At 38.6% G+C, this 15,702-nt stretch overlaps 1 protein-coding gene across 21 annotated transcripts in view; it reads right to left on the minus strand.

Moving 5' to 3' along the window:
- The window catches only part of PTPRD (protein tyrosine phosphatase receptor type D), a 1,875,931-nt gene that overhangs the window by 436,762 nt on the left and 1,423,467 nt on the right, over positions 1–15,702 (minus strand). The gene's annotated exons all lie outside the window — the stretch shown is intronic.

The raw sequence follows: 15,702 nt of genomic DNA on the forward strand, positions 1-15,702 counted from the left end.
ATCTGGGCCGTCACTGACGGAAGTACCGTTACGCGGCACAGGACCGTATGCTCATCACGATAACATGATCATAATCATTAGCTAATCAGAAACTGTCAGAATTTAAACGAAAAAGTCTATTTCTCAGTAAATGATTCCTTGAAGTTAAAATACATACAGTCTAAATACTGCAGACACCCACATTTTTGTAAGTATGTCTCAGGATCCATGGAAGATTCGTACAGTTACAAAATGTTACCTTCCACCATCCCTTCAAAATTTACTCAACGGGGGCAAATTCTTCTCGGCCCCTCACATAAAACTTCACGCAGTCCAATTACTTTTCTGACCACGGAATAATATGATGACCAACAATCTCTTTACATAGCCAAATACAGCCTCAGTTCAGAAACTGGAGGGCTCAGGGAACTCTATTAGTCACGGTTTAACATTCCAGTTACAGCTACTTCCCTCTCCCAGCTTCGGTCGGCTGCAGGCGCGCAGCCCACAGAAAAGCCTGTGGCCTGGCCTGTCTCTTCCGTTTCCCCTGGTGCAAACCCTCCATTCCCCCGACAACGCGCTACATTTGCTGAACCACCTGGTTGAAATGCGGAAAAGGAGGAACCTTAATGGGGTAAGAAAAGTCTTACGTGGCTGCAGTTGGTAGCTGACCACATGATCTCTGGGTGTGGCTTCTCCCCTGCGTGTGTGTGTGTGTGTGTGTGTGTGTGTGTGTGTGTGTGTGTGTCTTTCTCTCAGTTGGCAGGTTCGTGGCTTCTTCACAGTGAGCTCAGGCCTGGGAGCTTGTCACCTGCTGTGCTTAACGTGGGTGCTATACTCTCCCCCACCCCATCACCGACGCCCTCCACAGCCCCTAAGACTCTGTTGTAACCTCTGTTGAGGGGTGCTCCTTTCTCGTAGCAGCAATATTCTGACAGATGGCCCAGACCCTGTGCCCAGGAAACACAAACACAGGGAGGTCAACGCTCGTGTAGTAACCTCTTCGTTCGCCCACTTGGTGATAAAGAGCTAGCAGGTCTGTTCTCACCCCTTCTAGGTTTTCTAAGCAGGAATAAGGACACTGATCCACTAGTTTCTTTCAACTTCAGGAGACACATAAAGCTCTAAAGATGCTCCACTGAGCTTCTTCCCTAACTGGCTTAGTCAAGACCGTGGAAGAGGCACCTTACAGAACAGCTCCTGCCAAAAAAATCTGTCTTCATGATCCTCTCCTTAAAGCTCAGCCCTAAAACTGCTTTGCAATATATTTTCTTAAATGTGTTTCTCAGTTTGGAATCTGAATGTGGTGTCTGGTATTTGGGTCAGAGCCAAAGCTACTATTTTAAAATCTTTTCCAATATACTTATAATCAGTCCTAGGTAATTGAGATGTTATCTAAATTAACTTTAAAATCTATTTTGAATGATTATCTTTGGCAAGATATTTTAGAGACTGTTAGTGCTGTTTTAAGAACTAAATACCAATTATGAATATGCCATTGTAAAGGAAAACTCTGTGACTACTTTCATTTTGATACTATTCATCCATTAACATAACTGTCTTTCCTTATGGATGTGCCAGATATTCAATAATCAGTACACTGGGCTCTTCTTAAAGATTATTGGGGAATAAATGTTCCCATCATTGACATTAGAATAAAATGGATTTCTTTTGCAAAATAATGACTCACGGTTATTGAAAAATTAACAAATTAAAAGACAAGTTACTGCACAGATACATATCATCCTCAAACATGCTCTATATTTCCTAACTGTGAAACAAGATTAAAAAAAATTAAATATTCTATGATCACACGAGTTGCAGGATTTGTTTCCACCACTTTGGCAAACATAAAGGTCACTGTAAAAGTAGAAAACATGTGTTTTAGTTGTTTTTGTTTTCATTTGTATTTGTTTTGCTTAGTAAGCATTTTCCAGCTTCTTTTGTTCCCTAAATGCACAAGTGGCTACACCCCTCTTATGTTTTTTATTCTGTACCAAGATGGGTTACTGCCCATTTCCCCAATGATTTCAGACCTCTGTTCTCTTTGACTTTTGCCCTTGAAACATTTATCCATGCCCTGGTAATGTCTACATTAGCCAGGGTCCCAGTACCCTAACTGCTATAAAAGCAAACATAGACCCAAAAATAAAAGGCTATAAGAACTGGGAATAAAATGTTAAAGTGTGAACCCATATAAATATGTGTTCTGACAGAGAAAGTGCACTCTAAATTGTGCACAGCCAGGCGCTCACTACAATTTGGAAATGCTCCCAGAGAGTAGAATTGTTGCGTTTATACCTTGGGTGGAAGGTTAAGAACATGGTTGTTGAAGTCTAACGTTAAAATACTACCACAAGGGACATCAAATTTTCAACTAAATTACAGAACCATCATTCAGAACCACTTGAAACTGGCTGAATGGAAGTCCTACAACTAGGAAATTCAAGAAGCCACATCAGACTGGTAGGAGGCGCGGAGACATGGAACAGGCTGGTCCCAACACCCATGTTTGGGGGATAAAAATCGGGAGAGATATCTCGGCTGCAGAGGTCCCCCCTGAGGAGCGAGGGGTCCCAGCCCCACACCAGACCCCACAGACCAGGGTTCCAGTGCCAGGAAGAGAAGTCCCCATAACTTCTGGCTGTAAAAACCAGTGGGGATTGCGGCTGAGTGAGACAGGGGCTGCAGGAGTCCCAGGCAGTTCTTCTAAAGGGCCCACGCACAGACTTCCTTGGACTCACACTCTCTGAGCTTCGGTGCTGGGACAGCAGCTTGAAATACACCAGAGACAGACGGGAAGGAACTGAATTGCCCGGCATCAGGGCAAGGCTGGGGGGCAGCTTACACCCAGACAGAAGTGCTGGCAGAGGCCATTATCCCTTTGCGGAGCCCAACCCCTAAGAGCCAGCAGGTTGGCACCATAGCTGAGACTCCATCAACCTTGCTCACATTGTTTGCGCTCCCCGTGCTTCCCTGGGGCCCAGCCCCACCCAAATTTCAGGCCCACCCAAGGTGTTTTCAGTGGCTTTTCCATACAAATGGCCTGTCTTGGCTCATGCTTCGGACTTTCCTAAAATCTCTCATACAAGCAGCATCTGGCCTCAGCATGACCTGTACCTCTCACTCAGGGGCCTCAGGCCCAGCACTCGCAGCAGCTGTCCTTGGTTCACAGCTTAGCCTCTCCTGTGCACCTCCAAGTAGCAGCCATCTGCAGCTCACTTGGTAATTCATGCCAGGTGGCCCCAGACAGAACACAGGTGGTGGCTGACCTTGTCCTGCACATTCTGGGAGGCCCCAGAGCCAGCATACTAAGTAGACAGCTTCAGACCACGTCAAAGCACAACCACCCAACCACCTCCACAAGCAACACACTCAAGGGGTGGACTCAGCGGGCACCAGAGCCCCACAGAAGTAAGTCTTGCTCTATGGGGTGGACCCCTGCACAGCTGATCCTCCATGGTGGTCAGAGGTCAGTGGCTAGTGTTCACAGCCAATCCTCGCAACTGATTGGCATGGGGGTAAATCCCTCCTACTGATGTGCTAACAGCAATCAAGGCCCAACTATAAGAGGAGGGTGTACTCAGTCCACATGGAGAGGGGAGATGCACCTGGAGTACACGGAGTCTGTGCCACTGGACCCTACAGAACACCTACTACATAAGACCACTCTACCAAGTCCTGGAGACACAGCAGCTCTACTTAGTACATAGAAACAAACACAAGGAAGCTGCCAAATGAGGAGAGAGAAAAAACAAACATGTTCCAAATGAAAGAAAAGAACGAAACTCCAGAAAAAGAACTCATCAAAATGGAGACAAGCAATCTACTAGATACCGAGTTCAAAACACTGGTTATAAGGATGCTCAATGAACTTAGTGAGAACCTCATCAGCATGAAAATGCACCAGTAACAAATGAAGGATACACTAACTGAAATGAAGAATAATTTACAGTAAAAGAGATGAAGCCAAGAATCAAATCAGTGATTTGGAATATAGGGAAGCAAAAAACACCCAACCAAACAGCAAAAAGAAAAAGGAATCTAAAAAAATGAGCATAGTGTAAGGAGCCTCTGGGACAACTTCAAGTGTACCAACATTCGAATCATGGGGATATAGAAGGAAAAGAGAGAGAGCAAGAAATTGAAAACATATTTGAAAAAATGACAGAAACTTCCCTAACTTGGTGAAGGAAACAGACATACAAGTTCAGGAAGTGCAGAGAGTCCCAAATAAGATGAACCCAAAGAGGCCCACACCAAGACACATCATAATTAAAATGCAAAAGGTTAAAGACAAAGAGAGAAACTTAAAAGCAGCAAGAGAAAAGCAGTTACCTACATGGGAGCTCCAGTAAGTCTGTCAGCTGATTTCTCAACAGGAACTTTGCAGGGCAGAGGGATTGACTAGAAATATTCAAAGTAATGAAAAGCCAGGACAAACAAACAAGATTATTCTACCCAGAAAAGGTATAATTTAGAATCCAAGGACAGATAAAGAGCTTTCAAGACAAGGAAAAGCTAAAGGAGTTCATCAACACCCAACAAGTATTACATAAAATGTTAAAGGGTCTTCTTTAAGAAAAATAAAAAAATAAAATAAAATGTATGAAAAATAAATCAGCAGTAAATATATATTTATGAACTGAATCTAAAAAACAAAATAAACAAACAAGCAGAACAGAAACATACTCATTGATACAGAGAACATTTTGATGGTTGCCTAATGGAAGGGGAGTTAGAAGGACGGGTGAAAAAGGTGAAGGGATTAAGAAGTAAAAATTGTTTGCTACAGAACAGTCAAGAGGATTTGAGTACAGCATAGAGAATATAGTCAATAATACTGTAATAACTATATATGGTGCCAGATGGGTACAAGACTTACCAGGATGATTACTTAGCAAGTTATATAATGTCTAATCACTGGAATATACACCTGAAAGTAATGTAATATTGTATGTCAACTATAGCTGAAAAATAAGAAATGATGTTTAAAAAAAGAAAACTAAGTAAATAATGTGCCTGAAATTATGTGAAATAGTATGATTCTTGAAAAATCTACCTTTTTGTCATTATTGATATTATATCCCGAAGTACATTTAACCAGCACTTATCACCATCCTCAAAATAATAAGATAATTATAATATAATATATTCAATAATGTGTTGGGCACTATTTGATCTATTTTGCTTGTAAGTCCCTTATTTAAAAAGGAACTAAATAGCATGAAAATCATTGGTTGCATAATCCACAGATGAAGAACTGGATGCAATGATTATGAAATACACAGAGCTAATGGAAAGAATCATTTCTGTCGTCAAATGACTTATGCTTTAAAACTGGTAGTACTTAAAGAATTATTTTCAAACCTGAGTATGTTAGTAGTAATATAGGACAATCAAATACCCAAAGTTACGTGGAATATAAAGAATTGCTACAGAATTAATATCAGGTTCTGCGGAAGTTGGAAAACTAGTCCATAGTTTGGGGAAAAAGTAACCACGGTGCTGAAATCATTGCTTAAGAAATCCCCAAACCCCACCAGCATGTACAGTTGCTTTAGTTTCCCAACAAGTAGTTATTTTCTTTCATTGATTAATTATTAGTGATGCCTTAATTAAGATTAATCAATAATAATACTAGCACTTATCATGAAGTCTATATTTTTAATAATGAATATGCTTCAGAATACTCAAGAACTAGTTTTTTTTCTAAATAATTTTGAAGATCCAGCTCCACAGTAAGATATGCACTTAGAAAATTTGTGGATTTATTTATTTTATTTTTTAAAAATAATGTCTTTATTGATTTCAGAGAGAAGAAGGGAAAGAGAGGGAGACAGAAATATCAATGATGAGAGAGTCAATGACTGGCTGCCTCCTGCACTCCCCCAACTGGGGATCGAGCCCACAACCTGGGCATGTGTCCTAACCAGGGAACTGAACCACAATCTCCTGGATCATAGGTAGATGCTCAAATGCTGAGCCATGCCAGCTGGGCAAAATCTGTGGATTTAGAAGGGACATTTTATTTAGAAGGGACTTAGCAGATAAGAAAACTGAGGCAAAGGAGTTTAATTACTTAGCCAAGTTTGTCACAGGGCTTAGTAGTGACAAAATCAGCCCTAGAAACTGTGTGGAGATGATAATAATAAAATATTTATTGAACATCTACTGTGCGCCAAGCATTGGGTTAAGCACACTGGATGTGCTATTTTAATTAATCTTCACAACTAATCTGGCACATAGATAGGACATACTATTTCAGTGGCATTAAATGGACTTTAATAATTATCCGACTCTTCCATATCACTCCTGTGTTGTTTGAAGTTCAACTTTGTGCTTTCACCGAAAATGTAATGGTAGGATAGGAAGACAAAATGACATTAAATTATGAATAACACGTTGCCACTATATTTCAGTGACTTGACAATTCCTTCTTGGCTGACAATCATTTTATTAGAGATTCGTTGTAACTAAGGAACTACATATTCACTGGCCCATATATGAATGGAAAAAAGGGTCAGGAGTGTGGGGGGAAGTGGGCTTTTTCTATAACTTCCTAAATATTGACACCCACCTAATCAATATCAATCTATGGGTAGCACTTAAGCATATTTTCTACTCACCACTCACAAACAAGGTATAAGGTGATCCAAAATAAGTTTTCTTGCTCTTTGAAATTGGGTTTTGGAAAGAAGTAACATTTTTATAAGCATCTGACCTGTTTTGAGCACACAGTTCACACCTGTAAGCCAGGTTACAATCGCATTTTAGAAATATGTTTGTGTTGTGTACCACGTTGCTACACAGCTGAAAGGAAAATGTTCCATCACAAGGTAGACAGTATTCCCAATTGTATCAACTTGCCCTCCATGTCCATCCATAGTCCACGCATGTTCCCAACAAAGACAGAAGGAGATTGACAACTTAAAGCCAAACTAAGTATAGAGACTGGACCTACATCAACTCCCCTGAGGGAAGCAGCATTTGAGAAGGAGCCTGAGAGCTCATCTGCACAGTGAGAGGGGCCTGTGTGCACAGCTTCACCAAGTCTCCTGAATTGCATTCTCTCTCACTGGAGCTCTTGATGGGATCATCACAATCAGCTATCCAAGAACACCAGGCTACTTTTCATAAGGTAAGAAGGAAAGAAGGGGGGGGGGGGGCAGCGGGGGAGGAAAGAGAGGGAAAGGAGGGAGAGAAAGCTACAGAGCCTGCCTATTAAACTCAGTGAATATATCACAAACCAGGTTAAGCCCAGAAGTTTTAAGCCATGAAACACTCAAAAAGATAATGGTTTCATTTCTGTTTTTCTGATAGTTGAGGGTAAGAAGCAGAAGAAGGGAGTGGTTTCTGTTAGAGACGCCCCTCAAAAACTTTCATGAACTGAATCATGCCCTTGTTCCCGAAGTTCTCATTTCTGATCGTTGTCATTGTTGGATTTTCCTACTGAATCCTAAGAGAATGTCAAGAAATGTTTAACCCTGAGTTAGTTAAAAAATTAAAACAATCTTGCTTACTCTGCAGGGAAGGACACTTGGCCTGCCTCCACCAGACCATCAGGAAGTCACATTAGGAGAATGTTATGTAAAGATGCTCAGAGATTGGACCAGAGATTGTAAAGTCCACACACAATTAAAAAGAAAAACCTCAATCTAATTCAGTAAACCCAGTCATTTCAGATAGGAAGAGAAATGACAAGGTGAGCAATATTAAAGTTTGCAAAACTTACAAATGCACAATAAATCCCTTTAAATGTCAACTCAAAGTCCTTCTGAATCAAGACACATCATCTCAAATATTAACCAAAAACATTCAGACAAGATATGTCTCTTTCAGGCAATCAGAATGAATTTGATCATTCTGAAAACACTTTGCTATTCATCTCAACACTGTATTTCTTTTATGAGTCAGCTGTATTACAAACACTGCAAAACATCGGAGAAAGTTTCATTCAGCAAAGACCATTTACATACACTAATTTGGCAAAAATTGCTTTTCAAATCACAATGTTTTACAAAGTCCATATTCTGTTTTTCCTTTAGTGCTTTTTGACAGTTGAAAATGGGTACACATTGTAATTTACTTGTATCCATTTCCTACTTTAGCAGTGTCCAGTAAAATCGAATAGCATGACAGATAAAAGGCAATAATGAAAAGTGCTTGCAATCTTCTGTGAGCCATAATATACACTGAATGCACAGTAGCTGGTGATTAAAACATATATGTATGTCTATTAAAATATATATCTATATAAAATGTAGAATATATATCTACATTTTATGTAGATATATATTGCAGGTAAATATATATCATATACATATACATGATCTATACATATGTCTAGTGACCACTAAAATAATCCCTAACTGTATTCAAGCTTCCTGCAATGAAAATATTATGTAAAATGATATACACTGATCCAGTAATCCTCAAAGCTCCTAGGACACCTTTAATTAACCTTAATGGAGAATCACTTTGAAAAAAATCCTGCCGGATAGTGAAGTCTAAGGGCGGCTAACTGTGTGTTTGTACAGTCAAGAAACCAAAACAACAAAAAAAGACGTCATCTGTGAGGTCAATGGCAGCTAAAGCCATCATGTTTTTCTTCTAATAACACTTCGCAATTTGAAAATTATGTGAAAATTGGGCAACGAATTACAAGGAAGAAAGTCAATTATGGTGATTACCAAAACAGCCACCCATTTCACCAATGCCTGACTGAACAGGGCCACAATACACTGCAAGTTATGTGAAACAGAAAATTAACCAGTGTTTACACCCACGATGTGTGTTTTGTTAACAGAGTGATTTTGATTAAGTTTACGGTCACATTGCAGGATCACAAGACTTCATAAAGAGGATTACTTTAAATAAGAAATATTTCAAGTGTAAAAGTAATCAAGTCCCAAGGAGGCTGGATATTTGATATTCCTCTAAATTGGAGTTTTCTCTCTCTTTCTCTCCCTTTTTCGGATGGCCTGAGGCTTCGTTTTTCCATGCACCAAGCAATTAACTATCCATACCACCCCCCCAAAGAACAAAAAAATATCTTAAATGCAAAGAAATGCAACCCTTCATTTTATATTACTACTCTTATAAATTTAATATCCACTGTTCACTATCCGCACTGCATAAAGTAAAAGACATAATCTTTTGTATTCTTATTTTGCCCAAGTTAAAAAACAAATCAATAATACAACTGACTTGGTATTTTCTGTGTAGGCCCCAGAAATCTTAGCAACAGTGGTACATCCAGTTCATCTAGAGGCCACAGGCAAGCAGCTTACAGTGAGAAAGAAAAAAGTTTGTGTGTGTGGGTGGGGGGGTTAAAGGTTGAGGTAGCAAGTTTACACCTTTTCTCTTCTGACTTTACTATACAAGAAGACCATGCTAAAGATTTAATCTTATTGGGCAGTATTCCACTACCCTTTAGTTCCCAAGAGGTTATTAACATTGATTTGAGCATGTGACCCTTGAACTGTATGCAGGATGCATAGCTACTTTTGATGATCTATGAGCCTGATATACAATAAGTGACAGGCAGAAAGATGGAGAAAGAATTGAGCCCAGTAAGTGAAGATAGCTATTGTAAATGATAACATTAATTACTTCAACATTTCATTTATCATTTCAGGAGGTATTACATAAAAATTCTCATTATCCTCTAGATTTCCCCACCAAAATTCAGGATGTAAGCTTGGTGATTATAGCTAATACTGTATGATATATTTTAATGTTGCTAAGAGACTAGATCTTCAATATTCTCACCATAAAAAAGAAACAGTAATTATGACGATAGGATGGAGAGGTTAGCTAATGCTGTGGTGGTCACAATGTTGTAATACGGAAATGCATCAAATCTACACACTGTACACCTTACACGTACCCAATGTTATACGTCCATTGTATCTAAATAAAGCCCTAGGAAAAAAATTAAAAAACAAGAAGTCTCAGGATATAATACGACTGCCATTTACTGAACGGATGATATCATCTTAACAAGCACAATTCATAATATTATAGTAATTTGCAATATCATAAAGTTGAATGGAAAAATAATCCAGTATACAGATTTTCTATATAATATAAAATGTGAAAATTTACTAATTCACATAGTAGGGTTTAATTTTTATAGCTAAAGATAAGACATTCAGTAATTATGCAAAATATTGGTCAAACATCTGACCATCTTTGATAACTTGCCCGTTTTTATTTACTGCAGAAATATTAGAAGTTAGCTGTTCATACATCTAACTTTTAAAGATTTATAAGAAGTGGAAAGACAATGGCAAAGGTAACAGCTGCATCGATGCTAATAAAAACTGCTTTATTTATTGGCTATTTCACGTGTCAGGCCCACCACTCTTTAAAAGCATCATCTCCTTTACTGTTCACAGCAATTCCTAGCAGGTAGGTAGCGAGGTGCTCCTATCACTCCCGTGGTAGAGACAAGGAAACTGAAGGTCAAGGGGTCCTGGGGTTCTGAAACCCCAGGCCATCCAGAGACCAGCACCGGGAGCAAGTTCACTCCCAGACAGCAATCCCTAAAAAAACTTCCCTTCGGGTCCTACTCCTGCGGCCTGGAGTGAGACATTAAAACTTCCCATTTCTCAGATTTTTTCCTACATAAAACGAGGGCAGAAAAGAACGTGAATACGGACTTGCCTTACAGCTGGAGCTTAGTGAGTAAGTCCTGACTTAATGTGGGGTTATTCAGAGCAAACAGCAGCTGGTGGCTCTGCCTGACGGCGTGGGCAGGACTGAACGGAGGCACCTCACTGCACGGAAAGGGTCGGACAGATCTGATCCGGGTCACGCAGACCCCGAGGGAGGGTCAGTAATCAGGAAAGGCAGTGGTCTAGGCGAGTATTCAAGTGGGGCCTGAACATCACACTCGGAGAGGCGGCAGAGCCGGACCAGAGCGTGGGGGGAGGGGAGAGGAACTGGGTGAGCCCCAGACATCACCTGGACTCCCGGGTGCCAGCTGCGGCCAGGGTAAGGTCAGAAAGCACTGACGCATCTCTCTCCCCATCTGAGGCCTGTGGGCAAGGCTGGGATATGTCTAAACTGGTAGCCTTCACAAATACAGCTAAAATGAAAATGTGCTTTTCAGAAGAGTGGAGGAATGCAATCCGAGCACCCTCCCGCTTCAGGATATTGCACTCACCGGTCTCTCCCCGGAATCCTTCTTCAGAAAGTCACCTTGTCAGCACCGGTTCCAGCCCACCCCACACGCGTCACTTTCTCTCCCCTTTCCCTGCCATGTTCTTTTCTTCATAGTGCTTATCACTATCTCATTTACTGTACACATGATTGTATGTTTTTTTATTGACTATCTCCCCACTGGAATGAAAGCTCCCTGCGAAAATAATCCTGTCTTTGATGATGCCTCTGCAACCCCAGTGTCTAGATCCATGTCAGGGACACAGGAGGAAATCCACCCATAAATGTTTAATTAATATATGCATACATTTCAAAGTAACATTGTCCAAATGCCTTTTTTCATTTCCTAGACTTTTGGGTTTTATGTGCCGCTACAAGCTCTGTTACGTCAATGAAGACATGGCTAAATTTGGTAAATAATAATAAATATAATTAAAGTTAGTGACCTTGAAACTTGTGAATTAATTCAGGCGTAAATACTGCTCAAAATGCAGAACTTGAATGTTTTGATAGTTTAATAGAGCACTGACAAAGCAAACTACAAGATATGCTCTGTTTCACAAAGAAAGAGAGCCCCTGGCACATCTCTGGAAGATCAGAGTTATTGGTTAATCATGGAACATCCAAACTCTTCTTGGATTGTTTCTCCTGATTACAAATAAAAAGCTTTTTAATGTTAGGAAAGCTACAGAACAACTGCTATGTACCAAGTATATAATCAAATTCCATCCTTACAGAAGATACAGGAATTAATTTTCAAACTTTCTTCTCTAATATATAATTCTTAAAGTAATTTTAGGTTCAAAGTTCAGAAATTTAATTAAAAAGTGTTTTAAAAATAGGATATAGAAAGAAAAAATATGAGAAACTGACGCATATGCCAATTAAATGTTGTTTTCCTTCAACTATAAAACTGAGACAATTCTGGAATCATGAAAATTGAATTTTAAGTTAAAACAGGCATTCCCTAGTTAGAAGATTATCTAGTATCTCACTTTAAAATGAAAAAAGACTGTGCTTTTAAAACAAAACTAGTTTTGTTTGCTTGCTTGTTTTATTGTGAGGTTGTAAAGAGAAAGAGATTTTCCACTATGGTTAAATATTTGACTACAATCAAATTATATATAATATGCCCAAAGCTCTGATTATGAATAAATCCCATGATATTATGTGAAAATCTGAATTAAGGCTTCCTAGTTTCTAAAACTTTTAGATAAACTAAAGTACATTTTAAAGAATTAACTGGAGAAATTACTGAAGAAAAATCTGTAAGAAAAATGTAAAGAGGAAGGGTTAAGCCCAACAACTTGTAGTAGCAGAATAACCCTACAGTAATTGAAAGAGTATTATAATTGACCCAGACATGGAGCTACAGGAAAAGAAAACTGAATAGCAAACCAGAAACAGACCTTAAAACTTACAACGATTTCAAATAAGATTTTTTTTAAAAGAACCACTGCAAGTAATTGGGGAAGTAAAAGCTGTTCAGTTTGGGGTAATTGGTAATATTTTAAAAATCTATTTAGAACCCTGCCTTATACAATATAATACATCTTGTACAGATGATTTGAAGGTGAGATTAGCCAAACTACTTATGTCCAGGTAACTGCTTGAAAATATTTCACTTCTAAAAATCAACCCTTTTCAAATTCAACTCAAATTTAATGTAATGTATATTCTTCACTGAACTTTATACTATTTTCTAATAAACTTCTTGACACAAAAAACAAAAATAAGTATTTATGACTAGTATCAGTTGATTAAGAACCAGCTATTGCCCGGCCGGGTGTGGCTCAGCGGTTGAGCATCGACCTAGGATCCAGGAGATCGGGGTTCGATTCCCGGTCAGGGCACATGCCCGGGTTGCGGGCTCGATCCCCAGTTGGGGGCGTGTGGGAGGCAGCCGATCAATGACTCTCTCATCATAGATGTTTCTCTCTCTCTCTCCCTCTCCCTTCCTTTCTCTGAAATCAATAAAGATATATATCTATGTGGATAGATAAATGGATGGATAGATAGCTACACACACACAGACACACACACACACACACATATATATATATATAAATAAAAGAACAGGCTATTTAGTTTGGCAGCTTTTTAAAAAAGTCTATGTACATATAACTCCTGTTTGTGAATTTATAATATGCTTTAGTTATACTTTCTTCTAGCAAAGGAGTAGCTGGTTTGTATTCTGGAAATAAATATAATGACATTTCATGGTTGTTCAATACTTTCAGGGACCATACCATCTACGTAAGTTTGAGGACCAACTGATATAAAATGGTAAAAAGAAGGAATAAACACCAGAAAAACTAGGGGGAAATCTTACAAAAGGAATAAAAACCTTCTAGTCTTAAATGTACTAGAAAAAAATAGAGAAACAGATCATCAACAATTTTGACTATTTAAAATTGTAAATAAAAATCCTGTATGTAAAAAGAATTACTAAGTTAAGACCAATAAAGAGACTTAAGCATGTTTGTTATAAGCATGTCAAAGAGTTAATATTCCTAAAATATACAAACTATGAACTAATAAATGAAAACCCTGAGGCAAAGGAAATAGAGAGACAATTTATATAACAGGGATAATTACTTATGAACATACATTAGGGACAAATTTTCACTTTAGTAATTAAAGAAATTCATATTAAAACAATAATGAGGCAGTGTTTTACCTATTCAATCAACAAAACCTAAATGATATTTTCCAAAGACATTCTCCATCCTTACTGGTGGCATAGTTGGCACATACAACCTTTCTAGAATGCAATTTGGCAGTCAGTTTCAAAATACATGAAAAGATTCATATCCTCTGACCTAGTGATGCCACTTCTATGTATCGATCCTATGAAAAATAATGCAAAATACAGAAAAAAGCTCTCTCACTTTGACTGTTCCTCCAAACTTAGTGAGAGAAATGGGGAAAAACTAAAATAATAATGTCCACAAATAAGGAGTAGCCACATCTAGTCCATATCATCTCAGGCAGCCATTAAAGATTATAGTCACGAAGAGGCAAGATCGGGAAAATGCATTCATGCTAAAACATTCGCTGCCAAAGCACTGAAGAGCAACCTCACTGTACAGTATAAAAGGCCAGAACGTTTACTCAGGTCAGAACAGTGGGTTGTTTTCAGGACACAGGATTATGAGTGACTTTTTTTTTCTGTTTCTAAATTTTCTATAGTAAATACTATTTTATGACTGTAAATTAGATGAATAAACATTAGGGTATAGAAAGGTAAAAATAGTTATCACTTGACTGCAGCATATTAGAAAAACAGCCTTGGGTTCATGTTTTCTTTCAGATCACCCCATTGTATCCCAAGTTATCTCTTCAGACTCTGCGACCTGTCAGGCACACCCAAGAGGAATGCTCCAGGTTTCTGTGCCCCCCTCCTCTCTGCTCTCAATATGGGCTACCACTGAGCCTTAGCATTTAATCCAGTAGGCCTATAATTACATAAATTTAAAACAGTAACCTATAAACCACATTTCTGAAAACTAATCATGCTCATCCTTAAGTTTTTTCAGATAATTAAACAAGTAAAAATGATTAATTGCCCTTTTAATGGACTTAGCAACCCTTTGGCACCAATTACATATTAACTACAGTACTGCACTGGATCTGACGTTGCATCTTTTACAGAGCATGTAGCAATATATACAAAAGACTTCTATCAACAAGGAACAGTCTCATGTATGAATCACCATGTCACCTTAACTGAGAGTTCTCAGCATCCTTTCGATAATGATGAACTCAAGCTGTACGTTATTACCTGGAACATTGTAAGCCAAGATTGCACTGTGGAGTTGAGGAGATGAACTATTAAATCTCTCCAGGGTGAAAACGTGTGGGTCTTTTATATAGTTCCTGCCCTATCGTAATATTCCTGTGACCATCAAGATTTAGATCTATAATTACAAGAGGAACCTGATTTTCACCTCAGTCACTGGCAGGTATGGTGTATATAATCACAATAAAAAGCCAAGACTTGAAAAAATTAGACTTTGCAGGAGATGAGTGTCCCCAGGGTCCAGTGGATTAATTGGCTCAAAGTAGGCTTTCCACTTTTCTACTGTTACAGGGGGCTGAAAAATGTCATGAAGCATAAACACCTCCACCCTTGTCAGGAATCTTCTTTGGTAAGGAAATAAATAAACAAACAAGCCTGTTATAACAGAAAGGAAATAAGTTTTGTTTTGTTTTTAATTGGGAAATTTTCTGGGAAGGGAGTGGGAAACACAGTCCAAGGATCTGAGCAAACATCAGTGCATTATGTACCAAAACACTCTCAGTCTATGTATATACAATCCCTTACTCCTAAGGAAGATAGAAGATAGTTCTTTTTTAAAGCTACAAGTATTGCTTAATATGCAAATTGATTATATTTCTAACCAACTATCTTTAAAACCCCTTATCCCTCAGAAACCTCATTTTGCTAATTTTGATTATAAAACTGGAGGTACATACTCTCAAAGAGAGTCTCAGGAGTCATTTTTAAAAACAAACAAAAAATACATCTAACTGTTGCCCCATGCTTTTAAA

This window comes from Miniopterus schreibersii (genome assembly GCF_964146895.1).
Source record: "Miniopterus schreibersii genome assembly, chromosome: 11".
Lineage (NCBI taxonomy): Eukaryota > Metazoa > Chordata > Mammalia > Chiroptera > Miniopteridae > Miniopterus > Miniopterus schreibersii.